Source organism: Ahaetulla prasina, chromosome 11, assembly GCF_028640845.1.
Source record: "Ahaetulla prasina isolate Xishuangbanna chromosome 11, ASM2864084v1, whole genome shotgun sequence".
Classification (NCBI taxonomy): Eukaryota; Metazoa; Chordata; class Lepidosauria; order Squamata; family Colubridae; genus Ahaetulla; species Ahaetulla prasina.
The window spans coordinates 14042732-14066117 of record NC_080549.1 but is presented as its reverse complement, the minus strand read 5'-3'; the positions used below and the strand labels follow the sequence as shown (position 1 = coordinate 14066117).

Below are 23386 nucleotides of genomic sequence, written 5' to 3'. Positions count from 1 at the left end.
ATACGCGGAGGGAACAGAAGGAAGGAGGCAGACCTTAATGAGTGCTGAGTCATGGAGCCACACCCCATGGCCTATATAAAGGACCTGCTTTCTGGCAGTCTCTGAGTCAGGCAAAGTCGAACTTATCTTGCTGAAGTCACTTACTGGTCTCCTGCCTGCTCTGAGGACTTTGCTAGGACTTTGGGCAGAGCTGCAGAGGCAAGCCTGATTCGGATTTCCCTGACCCGGCCGTCAGCGGAGGAGTGGGACACGACAGTTGCTGAGATGGAGAAACAACACCGTGTTAGACTAAGATTGGGAAGACCCAGGTTTAAGTCTCCCTCCAATGAATGATTCATTCATTGAGTGCATCTCCAACCCCCTGAGGTTGTGGTTGTGTCAATGAAATTGAAAAAATTATGCGGTGTTAACCACCTGCAAGGAAGGTGACTGACACGCTGCACTTAATACAGATTTCACAGCAAGGATTATCCTGCTCTGGTTCCCACTTTTAAGAAGGCGGTGAGCTAAAAATTCCGTTGGGAAGTTTGAGGCCTACACAAAAGGATGCAGAGGAATACATGCAGATTAGCTCTGCAGGGTATCAGTTTAAAAAAATAAAAAATAACCAACCAACTAACTAACCAACCAACCAACCAACCAGCACCTGGATTCAATGCACCCACTCAGACCATATCCAGATGCCCTAAGAGTTCCCTGGTGGGGCTTGGAGGTGGGAAGAGAGGGGGGGTGTTAGATTGGAAGTAGACACACACACACACACACACGAGCCGCGAGGGGAAAGAATTCTCCCCCTCCCCCCAGCCTTCCTCACTAATCGCAGTTATATATCTATATGCTGCTTTACAGCCGTCTCTAAGCGGTTTACAAAGTCAGATTCTTGCTCCCCCCCACAAACGATTCTAGGTCCTCCTTTCACTGACCTGAGAAAGATGGAAGGCTTAGTTCAGTAGTGATAGCACTTAGACTTATCTACCGCTTCACGGTGCTTTTACAGCCCCTCTCTAAGCGGTTTACAGAATCAGCCTATAACGGCCCCCTCCCCCCCAACAATCTGGGTCCTCATTTGACCAACTTTGGAAGGAAGGAAGGCTTAGTCAACCTCCAACCTTCAACCGGTCAGGATTGAACTGCTGGCAGTGGCCAGAGTTAGCCTGTAATACTGCATTGTAACCAGGAGGGAGGGAGAGAGGGAGGGAGGGAGGGAGGGAGGAAGGAAGGAAGGAAGGAAGGAAGGGCAATAGCACTTAAATTCTGGGCCCAACGGAGGTCAGGAAAAAGGCTGTTTCCAGCCTCTGGAAGGCCTCTGGGGAGGGGAGGCCATTTTCGCCCTCCCTAGGCTCCTAGAAAGGCTCTGGAGCCTGGGGAGAGCGAAAAACGGGTCTATCGGGCCCACCATGCCAAAAGCAGGGGGAGCCGGGGGGGGGAGTCTTACACACATGCACGGGTGAGTGTGTGGGGCGCATAGAATTATGGGTGTAGGCACGCGCGCACATGGCCCCCCCTGCACTCCCCCCGCTTTTGGCACGCGATGGCAAAAAAGTTAGCCATCCCTGTCCTAGAGGTTCTTGCAAATTGGCTCAGCTCCAGCCTCAAGTGACTTTGCAGGAAGTCGTGGCGAGAAGCTGAAACTTCTTCCAAAGACCGGGGAACTAAAAGCAAACTAATGAGCCCAAGAATCAATCTTGCAGGCCAGCAATCCATTAAGGCCGAGGTGTCCAAACTTGGCAACTTTAAGACTCCCAGAATTCTGGATTCAATGCAATCGCCCCAGAGTTTCTGGATTTGCACTGCAGTCATCCCAGAGTTTCTGGATTTGCAATGCAATCGCCCCAGAGTTTCTGGATTTGCAATGCAATCATCCCAGAGTTTCTGGATTTGCCATGCAATAGCCCCAGAATTCTGGCGGAGGAATTCGGGGAGTTGAAGTCCACAAGTTTTAAAAGTTGCCAAATTTGGACACCCCTGCATTAAGGAAACACTTCTCAGTTGGGGGTGGGGGGGACACATTATCCTGACATGGAGACGGTGCTGGGTTCAACAACCCCCAAGCTTTGGTCTTCTTCCAATGAACAGGAAGAATCAGGCAGGTATAATGGTTAAGATGCTACCCCAATGTTTCAATGTACAATGGCTGGACTTCAACTCCCAGAATTCTGGCTGAGGAATTCTGGGAGTTGAAGTCCACTAGTTTTAAAAGTTGCCAAATTTGGACACCTCTGCATTAAGGAAACACTTCTCAGTTGGGCGGGGGACACATTATCCTGACATGGAGACGGTGCTGGGTTCAACAACCCCCAAGCTTTGGTCTTCTTCCAATGAACAGGAAGAATCAGGCAGGTATAATGGTTAAGATGCTACCCCAGTGTTTCAATGTACAATGGGTGGACTTCAACTCCCAGAATTCCCCAACCAACCTTGCTAAGCTAGGAAGTTCTGGGAGTTGAAGTCCACAAGTTTTAAAAGTTGCCAAATTTGGACACCTCTGCATTAAGGAAACACTTCTCAGTTGGGCGGGGGACACATTATCCTGACATGGAGACGGTGCTGGGTTCAACAACCCCCAAGCTTTGGTCTTCTTCCAATGAACAGGAAGAATCAGGCAGGTATAATGGTTAAGATGCTACCCCAATGTTTCAATGTACAATGGCTGGACTTCAACTCCCAGAATTCCCCAACCAACCTTGCTAAGCTAGGAAGTTCTGGGAGTTGAAGTCCACAAGTTTTAAAAGTTGCCAAATTTGGACACCCCTGCATTAAGGAAACACTTCTCAGTTGGGGTGGGGGACACATTATCCTGACATGGAGACGGTGCTGGGTTCAACAACCCCCAAGCTTTGGTCTTCTTCCAATGAACAGGAAGAATCAGGCAGGTATAATGGTTAAGATGCTACCCCAATGTTTCAATGTACAATGGCTGGACTTCAACTCCCAGAATTCTGGCTGAGGAATTCTGGGAGTTGAAGTCCACAAGTTTTAAAAGTTGCCAAATTTGGACACCCCTGCATTAAGGAAACACTTCTCAGTTGGGGGTGGGGGGGACACATTATCCTGACATGGAGACGGTGCTGGGTTCAACAACCCCCAAGCTTTGGTCTTCTTCCAATGAACAGGAAGAATCAGGCAGGTATAATGGTTAAGATGCTACCCCAATGTTTCAATGTACAATGGCTGGACTTCAACTCCCAGAATTCCCCAACCAACCTTGCTAAGCTAGGAAGTTCTGGGAGTTGAAGTCCACCCATCTTCAAAGTTGCTGTTATGTCTTGCCCGCTCTCACCGCAGCTGGGGTCTGCTTATCTGCTTCCGAACGCTGAAGAATCTCCTCCGGCCCCACCCCTCCTCGAGAGCGGACACGCGCAGGGAAAAGCGGGGACGAGCGCCCGCACCCGGGACCGGCTGCAGACGCCTGAAAAAAGAGGGCTGCGGAGCGCGTGCAGAGCGCTTTTCCTTTTCCCGCCGCCCCCACCCCACCCACCCTGCTTCTTCCCACGCGGGGCGGCTCCGGTGGGAGAAATCCGAAGGGAGTGGGTGGGTGCTGTCGTCCCGGGTGGGTGACCCCCACGGAGTGGCCATCACCTTCGGGGGCAGCCAAGGATGGCGACGGCAGAAGTGCACCTGCGTGCCTACCGTCCCTGTCCTAACGTTTCCTTTTTACTCTTACTCTTTTTGTGTATCCAAATTATGTTGATGCTTTTACTTGTTATCTTATCTATGATTGATTGATTGATTGATTGCATGAATGAATGAATCAATCAATCAATCAATCAATCAATCAATCAATCAATCAATCAATCAATCAATCAATCAAGAAGGGCCTCTGTGGCTCAGACTGCTGAGACAGTCTGTTATTAACACAGCTACCTGCAATTACTGCAGGTTCAAGTCCCACCAGGCCCAAGGTTGACTCAGCCTTCCATCCTTTATAAGGTAGGTAAAATGAGGACCCAGATTGTTGGGGGCAATAAGTTGACTTTGTATATAAATATACAAATAGGATGAAGACTATTGCTAACATAGTATAAGCCGCCCTGAGTCTTCGGAGAAGGGCAGGATATAAATGCAAATAAAAAAAATAAAAAAATAAAAAATAACCAACCAACTAACTAACCAACCAACCAACCAACCAGCACCTGGATTCAATGCACCCACTCAGACCATATCCAGATGCCCTAAGAGTTCCCTGGTGGGGCTTGGAGGTGGGAAGAGAGGGGGGGTGTTAGATTGGAAGTAGACACACACACACACACACCCGAGCCGGGAGGGGAAAGAATTCTCCCCCTCCCCCCAGCCTTCCTCACTAATCGCAGTTATATATCTATATGCTGCTTTACAGCCGTCTCTAAGCGGTTTACAAAGTCAGATTCTTGCTCCCCCCCACAAACGATTCTAGGTCCTCCTTTCACTGACCTGAGAAAGATGGAAGGCTTAGTTCAGTAGTGATAGCACTTAGACTTATCTACCGCTTCACGGTGCTTTTACAGCCCCTCTCTAAGCGGTTTACAGAATCAGCCTATAACGGCCCCCTCCCCCCCAACAATCTGGGTCCTCATTTGACCAACTTTGGAAGGAAGGAAGGCTTAGTCAACCTCCAACCTTCAACCGGTCAGGATTGAGGCAAAAGAAGAAGGAACAACAGAGAACAAGGTGTCTGGATGGAGTCATTGAAGCATAAATAGACTCCAGAGGGTGGTAGAGGACAGGAAGGCCTGGAGGAACATTGTCCATGGGGTCGATGGATTGGACACGACTTCACAACTAACAACAAGATAATGATGAAAGATCAGTTGCTGGGGAGAAGATAGAACTGACAATCCTGGAAGTTTTAAAGGTAGGAGTTTCAGATTGAAGGATACCTACTGATCTGCAAAAAAAACCCAACAACAACGCCTGCCTTCATTGATTCCGGCTTTCAAATCAGGAATAGATTCTCATTTTACCAGTCACTAAGATTCATCCATTTCTTCCCTTTTGACAGATGAAGGCGAAGTGGTCCTGTGTGGAGGTAGCAGAGATTGACACTAGCACACAGTTAACTGGGAGAAAAGAGTAAAAAATAGAATAAAATTGAGGCTACACGCGTGAGTTCTTGGGTGGCTCAGCTTGGAAAAGTCTCTCTTAATTTTGGGGGGTACCTTATTGCTGGGGGAGAGCGAGGGGAAATGGATCACCTAGGAAAAAATAGCCAAGCTTTTTTTGTTGCTGCTGCTGCTGTTGTTCCTTGCGAGAAGAAGCAAACAATAAGAGAAACGATCATTCTCAGCATCCACAAATCAACTTGGAAGGACCAATGATCTAATTTGGTAACAGGGAAGCTATGGCAAATCTAGACAGCATACTAAAAAGCAGAGACATCACCCTGTCAACAAAAGTGTGTATAGTCAAGGCGATGGTTTTCCCAGTTGCAATGGATGTCCATGAAAGTTGGACCATAAGGAAGGCTGAGCGCCAAAGAATTGAGGCCTTTGAACTCTGGTGCTGGAGAAGACTCCTGCGAGTTTCTTGGACTGCAAGGCGATCAAACCAGTCAGTCCTAGAGGAGATCAACCCCGACTGCTCTTTAGAAGGCCAGATCCTGAAGATGAAACTCAAATACTTTGGCCAACTAATGAAAAGGAAGGACTCACTAGAGAAGAGCCGAATGCTGGGAAAGATTGAGGGCAAAAGAAGAAGGGAACAACAGAGAACAAGGTGTCTGGATGGAGTCATTGAAGCATAAATAGACTCCAGAGGGTGGTAGAGGACAGGAAGGCCTGGAGGAACATTGTCCATGGGGTCGCGATGGATTGGACACGACTTCACAACTAACAACAAGATAATGATGAAAGATCAGTTGCTGGGGAGAAGATAGAACTGACAATCCTGGAAGTTTTAAAGGTAGGAGTTTCAGATTGAAGGATACCTACTGATCTGCAAAAAAAACCCAACAACAACGCCTGCCTTCATTGATTCCGGCTTTCAAATCAGGAATAGATTCTCATTTTACCAGTCACTAAGATTCATCCATTTCTTCCCTTTTGACAGATGAAGGGCGGAAGTGGTCCTGTGTGGGAGGTAGCAGAGAGATTGACACTAGCACACAGTTAACTGGGAGAAAAAAGTAAAAAAAATAGAATAAAAATGAGGCTACACGCGTGAGTTCTTGGGTGGCTCAGCTTGGAAAAGTCTCTCTTAATTTTGGGGGGTACCTTATTTCTGGGGGAGAGCGAGGGGAAATGGATCACCTAGGAAAAAATAGCCAAGCTTTTTTTGTTGCTGCTGCTGCTGCTGCTGCTGTTGTTCCTTGCGAGAAGAAGCAAACCTTCCACCATCATCTGATGTTAAGAAGATAAAGTATCAGAAAGCCCCAGGAAGTTGCTATGGAAACAGATGCAAATTGGATCAGTACTTGGTATCCTCTGGCAACGCAGCTTCTTATTTTCCAGAAGCATTTGTGCTGCTGAGTCTAGCCCTGGACCAGCCGGTAGCACCACAACCGAGCAACGCAACATACAGCTCGCCTGTCTGGAACCCATACCACATTTCAGACATCAATACAATTGAACGTGTCCAGAAATATTTTACAAGAAGAGTTCTCCATTCCTCTGACCACAACAAAATATCTTCTGCCACCAGACTTGAAATCCTGGATTTAGAAAATTTAGAACTCCGCTGCCTTCAGCATGACCTGAGTATAACTCATAAAATCATCTACTACAATGTCCTTCCTGTCGAAGACTACTTCAGCTTCAATCGCAACAATACACGAGCACACAATAGATTTAAGCTTAATGTGAACCACTCCAATCTTGATTGCAGAAAATATGACTTCAGTAACAGAGTTGTTAATGCCTGGAATGCACTACCTGACTCTGTGGTCTCTTCTCAAAGTCCCCAAAGCTTCAACTAAAAACTGTCTACTATTGACCTCACCCCTTTCCTAAGAGGGCGTGCATAAGAGCACAAACGTGCCTACCGTTCCTGTCCTACTGTTGCTTCTTGCTTATGCTTATGTATGCTGTTGTGACAAATAAAATAAGTAACAGCTAAAGATGGTTGGTTCAAGTTTTAACAACCCCAAGCTTTGGTCTTCTTCCAATGAACAGGAAGAATCAGGCAGGTATAATGGTTAAGATGCTACCCCAGTGTTTCAATGTACAATGGGTGGACTTCAACTCCCAGAATTCCCCAACCAACCTTGCTAAGCTAGGAAGTTCTGGGAGTTGAAGTCCACCCATCTTCAAAGTTGCTGTTGTGTCTTGCCCGCTCTCACCGCAGCTGGGGTCTGCTTATCTGCTTCCGAACGCTGAAGAATGTCCTCCCGGCCCCAGCCCTGGCTCCATGCCCAGACAGGCTGAGGAGGGGGCATCTCCCGGCCCCAGCCCTGGCTCCATGCCCAAGCAGGCTGCAGGGGAGGAGCACCCCGGCCCCAGCCCTGGCTCCATGCCCAGGCAAACGGAGCAGCTAGACCCCTCCCCCTCCTCCACAGCATGTGAGCCTGAGGAGAGTTTATTTCCAACAGCTGCTGATTGGAGTGACCCTCGCATCAGAAGGCTGGATAGGCGGAGGCAACAGAAGGAAGGGAGGGGCAGACCTTAATGAGTGCTGAGTCATGGAGCCACACCCCATGGCCTATATAAAGGACCTGCTTTCTGGCAGTCTCTGAGTCAGGCAAAGTCGAACTTATCTTGCTGAAGTCACTTACTGGTCTCCTGCCTGCTCTGAGGACTTTGCTAGGACTTTGGGCAGAGCTGCAGAGGCAAGCCTGATTCGGATTTCCCTGACCCGGCTGTCAGCGGAGGAGTGGGACACGACAGTTGCTGAGATGGAGAAACAACACCGTGTTAGACTAAGATTGGGAAGACCCAGGTTTAAGTCTCCCTCCAATGAATGATTCATTCATTGAGTGCATCCCCAACCCCCTGAGGTTGTGGTTGTGTCAATGAAATTGAAAAAATTATGTGGTGTTAATCACCTGCAAGGAAGGTGACTGACACGCTGCACTTAATACAGATTTCACAGCAAGGATTATCCTGCTTTAGTTCCCACTTTTAAGAAGGCGGTGAGCTAAAAATTCCGTTGGGAAGTTTGAGGGCCTACACAAAAGGATGCAGAGGAATACATCCAGCCTAGAACTAAGGATAAATTTCCTGACAGTGAGAAGGGTGGAACCAGCCTTGCCTCCAGAAGTTATGGATACTCCATTCCTGGAGTTTTTTTAAGAAGAGATTGGACAACCATTTGTCTGAAACGCTGTGGTTGCATTTACAGGCAGTTCTTGATTACGACCGTGATCGAGCATGGAATTATAGTCGTAAGTCTGCACTTCCATAATTGCATCAACCCACCCCAGGGTTCCATGACAGAGTTCTCCATTCCTCTGACCACAACAAAATACCTTATGCCACCAGACTTGAAATCCTGGATTTAGAAAATTTAGAACTCCGCCTCCTTCGGCATGACCTGAGTATAACTCATAAAATCATCTGCTACAATGTCCTTCCTGTCGAAGACTACTTCAGCTTCAACCGCAACAATACACGAGCACACAATAGATTTAAGCTTAATGTGAACCGCTCCAATCTTGATTGCAGAAAATATGACTTCAGTAACAGAGTTGTTAATGCCTGGAATGCACTACCTGATTCTGTGGTCTTTTCCCCAAATCCCCAAAACTTTAATCAAAGACTATCTACTGTTGACCTCACCCCATTCCTAAGAGGGCGTGCATAAGAGCACAAACGTGCCTACCGTTCCTGTCCTACTGTTGCTTCTTGCTTATGCTTATGTATGCTGTTGTGACAAATAAAATAAAAAATAAATAAATAAAAATAAACACAAGGGGGGTTGAAAGACACCGAAGCCTTGTAAAACCATGCATTTGCTCATGAGCTGTGGTTGCATTTACAGGCAGTTCTTGATTACGACCGTGATCGAGCATGGAATTATAGTTGTAAGTCTGCACTTCCATAATTGCATCAACCCACCCCAGGGTTCCATGACAGAGTTCTCCATTCCTCTGACCACAACAAAATATCTTCTGCCACCAGACTTGAAATCCTGGATTTAGAAAACTTAGAACTCCGCCGCCTCCGACAGGACCTGTGTTTAACTCATAGAATCATCTATTGCATGTCCTTCCTGTCAAAGACTACTTCAGCTTCAATTGCAACAATACACGAGCACACAATAGATTTAAGCTTAATGTTAACCGCTCCAATCTTGATTGCAGAAAATATGACTTCAGTAACAGAGTTGTTAATGCCTGGAATGCACTACCTGATTCTGTGGTCTTTTCCCCAAATCCCCAAAACTTTAGAAAGCAACCCCTAATCTGTGCTGCAGGGGATTTGAGCTGGTGAGCTGCACTGCTGTTGTTCCTTGAGAAGAAGCAAACCTTCCACCATCATCTGATGTTAAGAAGATAAAGTATCAGAAAGCCCCAGGAAGTTGCTATGGAAACAGATGCAAATTGGATCAGTACTTGGTATCCTCTGGCAACGCAGCTTCTTATTTTCCAGAAGCATTTGTGCTGCTGAGTCTAGCCCTGGACCAGCCGGTAGCACCACAACCGAGCAACGCAACATACAGCTCGCCTGTCTGGAACCCATACCACATTTCAGACATCAATACAATTGAACGTGTCCAGAAATATTTTACAAGAAGAGTTCTCCACTCCTCTGAATGCAACAAAATACCTTATGCCACCAGACTTGGGTTTAGAAAACTTAGAACTCCGCCGCCTCCGACAGGACCTGTGTTTAACTCATAGAATCATCTATTGCAATGTCCTTCCTGTTGAAGACTACTTCAGCTTCAATCACAACAATACAAGAGCAAACAATAGATTTAAACTTAATGTTAACCGCTCCAATCTTGATTGCAGAAAATATGACTTCAGTAACAGAGTTTGTTAATGTTTGGAACACACTACCTGACTCTGTGGTCTCTTCTCAAAGTCCCCAAAGCTTCAACTAAAAACTGTCTACTATTGACCTCACCCCTTTCCTAAGAGGGCGTGCATAAGAGCACAAACGTGCCTACCGTTCCTGTCCTACTGTTCCTTTGATTGTATTCAATTGTATGGTTATTTCATGCTTATATATATTGTTGTGTTTGACAAATAAATAAATGTCCAAAACTTTAGAAAGCAATACCCAATCTGTGCCTCGGTCCACATTTTAAACGAAGCCATGGTTTGCTGATAGAACAAGCCACGTTAGTTGGGTTCACGCACACTCTGCTAAGCCAAACACCCAATGCCCTCGTCACTTCCCGCCTGGATTACTGTAACGCTCTCTACATGGGGCTTCCCTTGAAGAGCACCCGGAGGCTCCAACTGGTCCAGAATGCGGCTGCGCGGGTAATAGAGGGAGTGACTCGAAGCTCCCACGTAACACCCCTCCTGCGCAGCCTGCACTGGCTTCCAGTGGTCTTCCAGGTGCAATTCAAGGTGTTGGTTACCATCTTTAAAGTGCTCCATGGCATAGGACCAGGTTACTTACGGGACCGCCTGCTGCCACCAATAGCCTCCCAGCGACCGGTGTGCTCCCATAGGGAGGGCCTCCTCAGGGTACCATCAGCCAAACAATGTCGACTGGCGACGCCCAGGGGGAGGACCTTCTCCGTGGGGGCTCCTGCCCTCTGGAACGAGCTGCCTCCGGGGATACGCCAACTCTCCGACCTCCGGACCTTCCAACGCGAGTTAAAGACCTTCTTGTTTTATCGCGCAGGGCTGGCCTAACATATTTTAAAAGTGGGTTTTTATTATGGTTTTATTACTGTTTTATTCGTTTCAGCCGAATTGAATTTTAGATTTTAAAATGTTTTTTTAATTTTTGTAACTCCGTTTTTATTTGGCTGTAAACCGCCCTGAGTCCTTCGGGAGAAGGGCGGTATACAAATTGAATTAATAAATAAATAAATAATAAATAAATGTCCAAAACTTTAGAAAGCAACCCCCAATCTGTGCATCGGTCCACGTTTTAAACGAAGCCGTGGTTTGCTGACTGAATAAGCCACATTCTATTCTATTCTATTCTATTCTATTCTATTCTATTCTATTCTATTCTATTCTATTCTATTCTATTCTATTCTATTCTATTCTATTTTATTCTATTCTATTCTATTTTATTCTATTCTATTCTATTCCATTCCATTCCATTCTATTCTATTCTATTCTATTCTATTCTATTCTATTCTATTCTATTCTATTCTATTCTATTCTATTCTATTCTATTCTATTCTATTCTATTCTATTCTATTCTATTCTATTCTATTCTATTCTATTCTATTCTATTCTATTCTATTCTATTCTATTCTATTCTATTCTATTCTATTCTATTCTATTCTATTCTATTCTATTCTATTCTATTCTATTCTATTCTATTCTATTCTATTCTATTCTATTCTATTCTATTCTATTCTATTCTATTCTATTCTATTCTATTCTATTCTATTCTATTCTATTCTATTCTATTCTATTCTATTCTATTCTATTCTATTCTATTCTATTCTATTCTATTCTATTCTATTCTATTCTATTCTATTCTATTCTATTCTATTCTATTCTATTCTATTCTATTCTATTCTATTCTATTCTATTCTATTCTATTCTATTCTATTCTATTCTATTCTATTCTATTCTATTCTATTCTATTCTATTCTATTCTATTCTATTCTATTCTATTCTATTCTATTCTGGATTCTAAAAATGGTGGAAAAGTGAGATTTTCTGACTGCGGTCCTCAATCACTGCAGAAGTGGCAGAAAATGTATAGAGCTGTGCACATCCGTGGCCATATGAGCCTCATTGCCAGGTTAGGAGGACCAAAGACAGAAATCATTGCAAGGAAACTTCATAAAATTCCTCTTGGATCAAAATAGCTCGGTCTAAAAATCAGCAATACAGAAGTGTTTTCTTTATTGTAAACCGCCCTGAGTCCTTCGGGAGAAGGGCGGTATACAAATTGAATTAATAAATAAATAAATAATAAATAAATGTCCAAAACTTTAGAAAGCAACCCCCAATCTGTGCATCGGTCCACGTTTTAAACGAAGCCGTGGTTTGCTGACTGAATAAGCCACATTAGCAGGGTTCACACACTCAGCTAACCTAGTGATGGTAGCTGGTTGATGGTGAAGAACAGGAACGGATGGGGGGGGAAAACCTACTCTTTTCACTCTGGCCCAAATCTGCTGCCAATCAATTTAATTGGGAGCCTTGAATGGAAATGTTCTGACTAAACATCAAGCCCAGGCATCTTAGCCTATTTCTGTCCTCCATTGGAACTTTTGCTTAAAAAACTGGTAGGTTTATTCTTTATTGCTACAGAAACTGGTGGGTTTATTGCTGTTAAAGCTTGGCACAATTTGGATTCTGGAAATTAGGCTCTTCTCCAGTGAGTCCTTCCTTCTCATTAGGTGACCAAAGGATTTCAATTTCATTTTCAGGATCTGGCCTTCTAAGGAGCAGTCAGGGTTGATCTCCTCTAAGACTGACCGGTTGGATTGCCTTGTGGTCCAAGGGACTCACAGGAGTCTTCTCCAGCACCAGAGTTCAAAGGCCTCAATTCTTTGGCGCAGTTCAGAGAACCCCCAAATCCCATTCCTGGCTGGCCCCACCTACCCCTCCCCTCCCCTCCCCTCCGAGGAGTCCCCAAGCGGCCCATTTTGGATGCAGGTAAGTGCAGGGCACGCATGGAGGCTCGGGGAGGGCCAAAAATGGGCCTATTGGGTGTTGGCCTCCAAGGAAAGCCTCCAGAGCCCGGGGAGGGCAAAAACTCCCCCCTCTGTGGTGCAGGAGGCTGACTAGGCCACGCCTACCATGGCCACGCCCACCCAGCAACCGGGCAGAGAACCCCTCGCTAAAACTTTTGAAGCCCACCCTAGCTTGGAAACTGACACAAGTCAATGGGGAAGCCAGATTCACTTAATGACCGTGTTTCTAACTTCACAACTGCCCTGGCCAGTGGTGGGATTCAGCCAGTTCGCACCAACCGGTTGTTAACTTTCTGAGCAGTTTTGCAAACTGGTTGTTGGAAGAAATCATTAGGGCAGAGAACCGGTTGTTAAATTACTTGAATCCCACCACTGGCCCTGACTCATTTAAGAACGGCGTCCAGAAAGGTAGTAAAATAGAGCTGAGCTCGCTCAGCCACTGTCTCGCTTAGCGACATAAACCCTTGGGCTCAATTGTGGTCGTAAGTCGAGGGCGACCTGTAGTACAACCCCAGTCCCCAAAACCCACATTTGTACAGTTGTGGTTGTTTCTCTTCCAAGACTCCCCATCGGATCTCCTTGGGCAGCCTGACCTGGTTCAATACCTCCTCCCCCTTCCCCCGCCCACCATAACTTGTCAGGATCCACACAAGCTCTTGGAAAACAGGTTTACCCGTCAGTCCAAACAGGGTTTTATTTGTCAAAGCCTAAGATTCAAATAGAAGCAAGGAGGAGGGCTGGAAACAGATGGCCTCAGAGAGTGAGAGAAGAGAAGAGAAGAGAAAAAAATAGGAGAAAGTGAGGAGGGGAGCATATTTTACAGTTTGTACTTGTTAACACCTTCCTTGCCTCCTGGATGCACAAATCGGCACGCATGTGCGCGGGCACACACACACGCACACACATGTCCGATGGGTACAGCTGCCGATAGAAGCCGTTCCACAGCTGTCGCACGCTCTCATTCAGGAACAAATAGCACCTCCTGAGCGTTATTTTGTCGCTCTTTTCTCATCTCATCGCTACTCTGTTTTTGTTTTGAACAAGGGGTGGGTGGGTGGGATATTTTGTCGGTTGGGTTGGCAAATGAAACCAAAACGGGCATTTCCTGGTTTTCCTTGCTGGTTCTTTCTCAAGAATCAATATGGAAAATCTGGCAAGAAGCAACTATCTTCGCTAGCCTTGTGTTCTTTTCAGAGGTTGAAGGACTGTGATCAGGGCTGGGCTGCTGGGGGTTCGGGAGAACCTCTAGCTAAGATTCTGTGCAGTTCAGAGAACCCCCAAATCCCACTCCTGGCTGACCCTGCCCCCCTCTCCCCTCCCCTCCCCTCCCAGGAGTCTCCAAGTGGCCCCTTTTGAATGCAGGTAAGTGCAGGGCACGCTCGGAGACTTGGGGAGGGCCAAAAACGGGCCTACCAGAAATTCAGGAAGGCCGGAAACTAGCCCGTTTCTCGCCTCCAGAGGGTCTCAGGAGGCTGGGGAGGCTGTTTTCACCCTCCCGGAGGCTTAAGGAAAGCCTCTAGAGCCCGAGGAGGGCAAAAATGTCCCCCACCCGCCATTGTGCAGGAGGCTGACTAGCAACTGGGCAGAGAACCCCCTGCTAAATTTTTTGAAGCCCACCCCTGTGATTCTGGTTGTTTGGGAAGACAGCAGCATCCGGGGAGGTTGGATTGACAAAGGTGTGGCCCCAGCAGGAGCAAACCTTCAGTGCAGGGGTGAAATGCTCCCGGTTCGGACCGCATCACCCGGTTCGGACCGGATCACCCGATCCGGTAGTGATGGCGGCGGGTGGTTCAGAGAACCGGTAGCAAAAATCCCTGCCCCCCCTCCCCATGCCCAGCTGAGCCATGCAATCATCAGAGGGGTTTTTTTTTTAAACTTTTAAAAGCATTTTTTCTTCAACCGAAAAATTGCTTTTAAAAGTAAAAAAAAAAAGCCTCTGATGATCGCGTGGCTCAGCTGGGATCATCAGAGGCTTTTTTTTTTACTTTTAAAAGTATTTTTTCTACAACCTCTTCAGCCGAAGAAGTTGTAGAAAAAATGCTTTTAAAAGGCTCCTCTGGGTGTCCCGGCTGAGTTGCCTGATTGTCACAGCCTTTTAAAAGTATTTTAAAAGAGGTTGTAGAAAAAATACTTTTAAAAGTTAAAAAAAAAAGTTCGCCATGCCCACCCAGTCATATTACCCCACCACCACCAAGCCACGTCCACAGAACCGGTAGTAACAAATTTTATATTTCACCCCTGCTTCAGTGCCTACATCAATTTTAACCTTCCTGCTAAAGCCAAGAGCTATCCGTGATTGGAAAAGACCAGCATAATGTGGATAGTTAAAGCATTCAACTGAAGGCAGGTTTGGAAAACAGAAGGAAAGAGTGCCGAGAAGAGCAAGAAAGATGATTAAGGAGCTGGAGGCTAAAGCTACAAAGAACGGTTGCAGGAATTGGGCGTGTCTAGTCTAATAAAAAGGAAGGACCAGGGAGGACATGATAGCCCTGTTCCAATATTTGCAGGGCTCCTACAAAGAAGAGAGGATCAAACTATTTTCCAAAGCACCTGAAGGCAGGACAAGAAGCAATGGATGGAAACTCACCAAGGAGAGAAGCAACCTAGCAGCCTGGCTAGGTGGCTCCATAGCTAAGACACTGAGCTTCAGCAGTTCGGCGGTTCGAATACCTAGTACAGGTCTCCTGCATGAACAGGGGGTTGGATTAGATGACCTCCAAGGTCCCTTCCAACTCCGTTACTGTTACTAGAACTAAGGAGAAGTTTCCTCACGGTGGGAGCAACCAGCCAATGGAATAACTTGCTTTCAGAAGTTGTGGGTGCTCCATCACTGAAGGCTTTTAAGAAGAGACTCAACAATCATTTGTCTCCTGCTCGAGTAGAGGGTTGGACTAGAAGACCTCTGAGGTCTCTTCCTTCCAACTCTGTGTTCCATGTTCATATTCTTGGAAAGTCACAAGTGATGCCCAAGAACACTCTATATCAGTATTTCTAAAAGTGGTTAACTTTAAGATGTGTGGACTTCAACTCCCCAAGTTCTCCAGCCAGCATGGGAAAATTCACTCATCTGTTCATGAACAACTTAACCGCAACCACAAGCAACCATTTCCCTTTGAGATAAGAATAGCATCATTAAATAACTTTGCAGAAAAGAATGCGCCTGAAGTCTTACGGCTGCCTTATGGCTGCCTTATTTCTCTCTTGATTTAGTTCCCTGAAGCTAAATAAAAGGTTCGGTAAATATATACAGCACAGTTTTATTCCTTTTGCATCATCCAAATTAAGGGATGCCAGAGCATGTTTAGAAAACCAAAACCCTCTTTTAAGAATTAAAAGTTTGTTAATCAAACTTTTAAAATTTGCAACGTGCGTTTATTCTGGAACAGAAGATCAGGAAAAAAAAAACATAACGGAAATGCAAACACAGGAAGAAACCATTCTCGCTGATTTGATGACATTAAAAGCAAAGGCAACCAATTCTTCAATACAGCTCATCTATCTGAAACCTGCACTGCATATCGGACATAAATACAATCAAGCGAGTCCAGAGATATTTCACGAGAAGAGTCCTCCAGTCCTCTGCTTGCAAGAGAATACCTTATGTCACCAGACTTGAAATTCTGGACTTAGACAACTTAGAACTACATCCCCTTCGGTCTGACCTAAGCGTAGTACACAAAATTATCTGCAACAATGTCCTACTTGTCAATGACTACTTCAGCTTCAACCGCAACAATACACAAGCACACAGTAGATACAAACTTAAAGTGAACCGCTCCAAACTCAACTGCAGAAAATACGGCTTCAGCAACAGAGGGGTCAATGCCTGGAATGCACTACCTGACTTTGTGGTTTCATCCTCCAAACCCCCAAAACTTTAAACCTCAGACTGTCTACTGTTGACCTCACCCCATTCCTAAGAGGTCCGTAAAGGGGGCCTGCATAAGAGCACCAACGTGCCTGCCGTCCCTGTCCTAATGTCCCCATTTATCCGTATCCATTTCATGCATTCATAATCATGTTTATCCTTCTATCCTTTATCTTATACATGCTTGACAAAATAAATAAATAAATGAGTGAGTGAGTGAGTGACAGCAAAATTGACTCCATTTCGCCAGTAACCCAGGCCAACCTATCTTGGATGGTGTGCGTTTGTTTGTTTTTTAATGATGCTCCCAACCATATTTTCCTTCCGTCTTCTGCCCTTTTATTTTGCATGGTACCGACTGTTAATAAGCCACCTTGTGTGCACTTCTAACATGACAGGGGAATACACTGCATTACATAACCCTGCAAAGGCAGTTCAGCTTTTCACGAGAGACTGCAGAACTCTGGGAACCGGAGTCCCAGAATTCTGCACACCGAAGAACTTCTTCAAAGTGAAGAACGTCAAGACATGGCAAGCTCCGGAGCACGAATTTACCGAGCGCGACATGACATGACGGTTTCGAATTCACAAAACCGGTTTAGCTAAGCTAAAATATGCATAAACGATTCGGCCCGTGCTGGGAATTTTGGCAAATGTTTTTCTGGGCTGAATAACCCAGCCATTGTATAAATAATATAGTTTTTCTGCTTTGGGCACAATAAACAGTTATGACATATGAACATCTGTTATATGAATATGGCCATTATATTTTCACAACCCAGGTTTACAGTTTATGTTTAAAACAAATCATTGAACAAGGGAAACGCGGGGGAAAGTAAGCAAAAGGGAAAGATATTAAAAAATGTAAGTAAAGAAAAGATTGATGGCTGTAAGCAAACTTTTAATTTTAATGTATTTTGGCTAACACAGGACCAGGTTTAGAATAGAATAGAATAGAATAGAATAGAATAGAATAGAATAGAATAGAATAGAATTTTTATTGGCCAAGTGTGATTGGACACACAAGGAATTTGTCTTGGTGCAAATGCTCTCAGCGTACATAAAAGAAAAGATACGTTCATCAAGGTACAGTTTAGGTCAGTATTTACAGTTTACAGTTTACAGTTTAGGTCAGTATTTCTCAACCTTAGCAGCTGAATAGAATAAAATAACAAAGCTAGAAGGGGCCTTGGAGGTCTTCTAATCCAACCCCCTGCTTGCTTGCTTGCTTGCTTGCTTGCTTGCTTGCTTGCTTTATTTATTTATTTATTTATTTATTTATTTATTTATTTATTTTTGTCACACAGTATATATAAACATAAGTATGAAATAATTATACAGTATATAAGCATATATATAAGTATGAGTATGTAATAACTATATTAATTGGATATAACAAAAGGAAACAATAGGACAGGAACGGTAGGCACGCTGGTGCTCTTATGCACGCCCCTTACAGAGCTCTTAGGATTGGGGTGAGGTCAATAGTAGACAGTTTTTGGGTTGAAGCTTTGGGGATTTTGGAAAGAGACCACAGGTAGTTTATTCCAGGCATTAACAACTCCGTTACTGAAGTCACATTTTCTGCAATCAAGATTTCCTGCTTAGGCAGGAAACCCTACACCACTTCAGACAAATGGTTATCCAACCTCTTCTTAAAAACCTCCAGTGTTGGAGCATTCACAGCTTCTGGAGGCAAGTTGTTCCACTGATTAATTGTTCTCACTGTCAGGAAATTCCTCCTTAGTTCTAAGTTGCTTCTCTCCTTGATTAGTTTCCACCCATTGCTTCTTGTCCTGCCCTCAGGTCCTTTGGGATGTAGCTCTAAGATGTATGGACTTCAACTCCCAGAATTCCTCAGCCAGGAGGGGAGGAAAGTTGAAGTCCACACATCTTAGAACTGCCAAGTTTGAGAAACACTGATTTACGGTGAGGTGGGTATGCAGCCAACGTTACTGTTATATACTACTACCTACCTGTCTAGAAGCTCTGTTTGCACAATGCTTTATCTAGAAGGAAAGTTGCAAACATGTAAAAGGGTTCTGTGGCCAGGATGAAGTAACTTCCAACCTTACTCTTGAGAGGAAGCAGAAAGAGAAAAATGGTATCAAGCAGGGGTGGACTGCTGGGGGTTCGGGAGAACCTCTAGCTAAGATTCTGTGCAGTTTGGAGAATCCCCAAATCCCACTCCTGGCTGGCCCCGCCCTGCCCACCCCTCCCCTTTCTTCCCAGGAGTCCCAAAACGGCCCATTTTGGATGCAGGTAATTTCACGGCATGCACAGAGTCTCGGGGAGGGCCAAAAACGGGCCTACCAGAAGTTCGGAAAGGCCAGAAATGCGCCCGTTTCCGGCCTCCAGAAGGCCTCCAGAGCCTGGGGAGGCTGTTTTCACCCTCCCGGAGGCTCAAGAAAAGCCTCCGGAGCCCGGGGAGGATAAAAACACCCATCCCCCTGTGGTGCAGGAGGCTGGCTAGGCCCACCTACCCAGCAACTGGGCAGAGAACCCCTCGCTAAAATTTTTGAAGCCCACCACCGGTATCAAGGCCTACATTGGGCTGTTTTTCAGGATTTCATGCAATAGCCATACCTGAAGACTTACCTTTAGCAGTCGTGCATGCTCCATCCCTGGAGGTTTCTTTTTAAAGAAGAGATTGGACAACCACTTGTCTGAAATGGTATATGACCTCCTGCTTGAGCAGGGGGTTGGATTAGAAGACCTCCAAGGTCCCTTCCAACTTCAGTTATTCTGGAGATGCTCTGGACCAGACCAAAATGATTCTGCGAGCTGAATTGCAGCGCTGGGTTAGAAGTCAACAAAGCTAGCAACTGCTTCCTAAAACCCATGCCATCAATCCCGAGAAACGGAAGCAATATAGGGGAACCGAAGAGAAAGGCAAGTCAAGGATGGGGAAAAAAAATGCCGATCCAACCATACCTTCTCATCCAGAGTTTCTTCCCAGCTCCAGATACTGCAAGCTTGGCTTCTCAAGCAATGTTACAAAAAGAACCAACAACAACAACCACCGAAGACCATGGATCACCGTGTATCAAATCTGCTTGGCTGCTTCCCACTCGCAAACCTAGCCAGCGTCAAGGACTCCCAAGTCGCCAACGTTGAAGGACAAGCTTAAATATCATCCTCCCTCGCCCAAGCAAACAATTGACCCAGTCAAAGCGGAGCCTCCCATTTTCACATGACGAAGTCTGCCGGCCTTAGGCTCCCTTCCAACTGGGTCCTTCGATGCTTTGATCTCCCCCCCACTGTCTTCCAGGGTGGAGCTCCTTGGCTCTTGGCTCTTGATCCTTGAGAACCAAAGAGACTCCACCTTTTGAAGGGGAGGCAGGATTTCGACGCTGCAGAAAGCCACTCTTAAAAGAGTTTAGTTAGTTTAGACCAACCATCTGGCAGCTGAGAAGAGCAGTTGTGGTGAGGCAACAGATCCTATCAATGGGCTGGGAGGAAAAAATGGAATTTGGGAAAGGAGGGAGGGGGGAGAGTCCGTCTCACATGACAGCTGGTCTCGAAAGACTGGCCTCCAGGCGAATGGATGAAGTCCATACTTTCAAACATTTACTCAGCTGTGCATCATCTCCACCAAGAAGGCCAAAAGTTTGCAGGCCAATCCTTTGCACCATGCACTCCTACAGACATTTAATACTGAATATAGTTCATAAATCACAGCAGGGACGTTCACACAGCATGTTGCCCTAAATAAGACACGTTATGGCTCCATCCATTTTTTCTTCTTCTCCCCTTTCATTCCATGCATTTTCTGAAAGGACTCAATTTGGTCGACCGTTTTTATTCCTTTCCCTTCCCGGTACCTGAATTCACAGCCATATCAGGGGTGCTATTCAGCAGGTTCTTGTGTCTAGTTGTTCTCTTGTGCAGTGCTCTATAGCGTCGTTTTGAGGGTAGGAGTTGAAACAGTTTATGTCCAGGATGCGAGGGGTCTGTAAATATTTTCACGGCCCTCTTTTTGACTCGCGCAGTATACAGGTCCTCCATGGAAGGCAGGTTGGTAGCAATTGTTTTTTCTGCAGTTCTAATTATCCTCTGAAGTCTATGTCTGTCTTTGTATGTCAAGGTTGAAATATAGCTACATGACGTTCATTCTCCCTTCTTGTCTCCAACATCAGTCCAACCACTCTAAACATCTGATGAAGTTCACAGTGCTTTTTAATAAAATTGATTAATTGGAAAAGGCGCTACTAAGTTTTGGAGGTTTGGCCATCATTACACTAACACAATTCCTGCTACGTTCTCCATGCAGTTACATCCATTAGTGGTGGAATTCAAAAAATTTTTTGCTATTGGTTCTGTGGGCGTGGCTTGGTGGGCGTGGTGTGGCTCGATAGGCGTGGCAGGGGAAAGATACTGCAAAATCTCCATTCCCGCCCCACTCCAGGGGAAGGATACTGCAAATCTGTAATCCCTTCCCACTCCTGGGGGAAGGATATTGCAAATTCCCCATCCCCACCCCACTCTGGGGCCAGCCAGAGGTGGTATTTGCCGGTTCTCCAAACTACTCAAAATTTCCACTACCGGTTCTCCACAACCTGTCAGAACCTGCTGGATTTCATCCCTGATTCACCTGTAATTATCTAATTTCTCCAGGACTTCGTCAAAGAAAGAATGTCAGCAGAAAAAACAACGTTTAGCATCCACTCAGGTTAATCCCCCTCTCCTCTCTTTATAGAATGGCTGGCTTTTTGAGGTGGAACTTAGGAATTCATTGCCAACAGCTGTAGCGATGGCCACCCATTTAGAAAGTGTTTAAAAGAAAGTCAAACAAATTCATGGAGGATTACAACTTATCAACAGCAGCTCATCTGGAGGGCTTACGAGATTCTGAATCAGAGGTTAAAAGGTCGGGTTGCGTCTTCTTCAAGGACGTGACTTCAAGTGTTATCTCCATGTTATTTCTTTGGCAACTGTCAGAGAAATAACTTTGTTGCCTGACTTCTTTGGAGAAGATTTCTTCTCCAAATAGAATCTCTAACTGCGGTGGTCCCATGTCGGGTTTTTTTACTACTGGCTCTGCGGGCGAGGCTTGGTGGGCGTAGCGGGAGAAGGATACTGCAAAAATTCTATTCCCATCCCACTCCGGTATTTGCCGGTTCTCCGAACTACTCAAAATTTCCGCTACTGGTTGTCCAGAACCTGTCAGAACCTGCTGGATTTTACCCCTGTCCCACATCCAAAAATAATTAAGTCATCTCAGATTATCTTCAGGGGCCACTTTCAGAAGACATTTTAGCCAGGAGTTTCAACTGCTGGGAACAGCAGAGAAGCCAATTTGGGGGTCCACATTAAAGGTTCCCCTCGCACATACGTGCTAGTCGTTCCCAACTCTAGGGGGCGGTGCTCATCTCCGTTTCAAAGCCGAAGAGCCAGCGCTGTCTGAAGACCTCTTCGTGGTCATGTGACCAGCATGACGAAACACCAAAGGTGCAAGGAACGCTGTTACCTACCCACCAAAGGTGGTCCCTATTTTTTCTACTTGCATTTTTTACATGCTTTCGAACTGCTAGGTTGGCAGAAGCTGGGACAAGGAACCAACTGGGACAATCAACCCCTTATGCAGCACTAGGGATTTGAACCGCTGAACTGCCGACCTTTTGATCGACAAGCTCAGCGTCTTAAGCCACTGAGCCACCACATCCCTAACGGGATCCACGCTAGGAGAACCTTATTTAAAGATCTCAGCGCTTTGTTCTCAAGAAATGGCGTCTTCTTTGTTGGCTGGGGAATTCTGGGAGTTGAAGTCCACCTACCTTAAAGTTGCCAATTTGGGATATACTACAGTAGATGGTGGGGAAATGATCCAGATTTCTCTAGCTTTTTGCTGTCCAATAGCGCTTGCCTGGATTTTTGCAAATCCTATTTTAAAAATTGCTCCAGATGCCTCAACTTTGGCCATATTGCCTAGGGTTAGTAGAAGTTGTTGTTCAAACTACCGGGATGACATAATCGCTGGAACAGCTTATAAACTGACTCTATCTCAGCCAATCCTCACTGATTCCTCTGGTCTTCTTATCTCTATTCCTCGGCGGGAGAGGACACTTGAAGGTCATGTAGACACTCTTGGGCAGAAGAACTGAACTGCAGAAGTTTGAGGTCAAGACCTTTCGAAGCTGCTCTCCTCTCGTTAACTGAATCATGAGGTTGTAAAGTGAACCCATCTCCCCGATGAACATTGTTTTTAATGGAAAAAGCCAAGATCATAAATGCAAGTTGGTTTTCAAGCACCCGGATTGCAATTGTGAGACCAGGGACTGACAGTTGGAGCTGGATGGTGGGGGGATGGAAGGGTAGGTTATGATAGGATGGAGGAGGAGGAGAAATTGAAGGATTGTATTTCTTTGCAATCATCTGGTCATTAGCACTCTCCCTGAGAGCTCTTGAGAGCGCTAATGACAAGATAACTACAAAAAATACAATCCTGCTATTCACATACACACACACACACTATCACCCTGATGGCGAACCTGTGGTACGCATGCCACAGGTGGCACGTTGAGCCATATCGGTGGGCACGCGAGCGTTGCCCTAGCTCAGCTTTGGCGTGCATGCGTGAGCTGGCCAGTTGATTTTCGGGCCTTCTGGGCCCACCGGAAGTCAGCAAATGGGCCATTTCCGGCCTCCAGAGGGCCTCCAGAAGGCTGTGAAAGGCCGTGTTCACCCTCCCCAGGCTCCTAGAAAGGCTCTGGAGCCTGAAGAGAGTGAAAAACAGGCCTTCCAGGCCCACCGGAAGTCAGCAAATGGGCTGTTTCCTGCTTCCGGAGGGCCTTTGGAGGGGGAGGCTATTTTCGCCCT

At 45.8% G+C, this 23386-nt stretch overlaps 1 protein-coding gene across 3 annotated transcripts in view; it reads right to left on the bottom strand.

The window, feature by feature from the left end:
• NHSL2 (NHS like 2) overlaps nt 1-23386 on the bottom strand; it is a 133574-nt gene that overhangs the window by 82337 nt on the left and 27851 nt on the right. Inside the window, exon 1 of one of the 3 annotated variants that reach the window (XM_058196558.1) lies at nt 19502-19895. The exons of the other annotated variants lie outside the window; for them this stretch is intronic. The gene's annotated coding sequence lies outside the window, so the exon portion shown is untranslated. Of the gene's footprint in view, nt 1-19501; nt 19896-23386 lie in introns of those variants that run through there. 3 annotated transcript variants of the gene reach the window in all.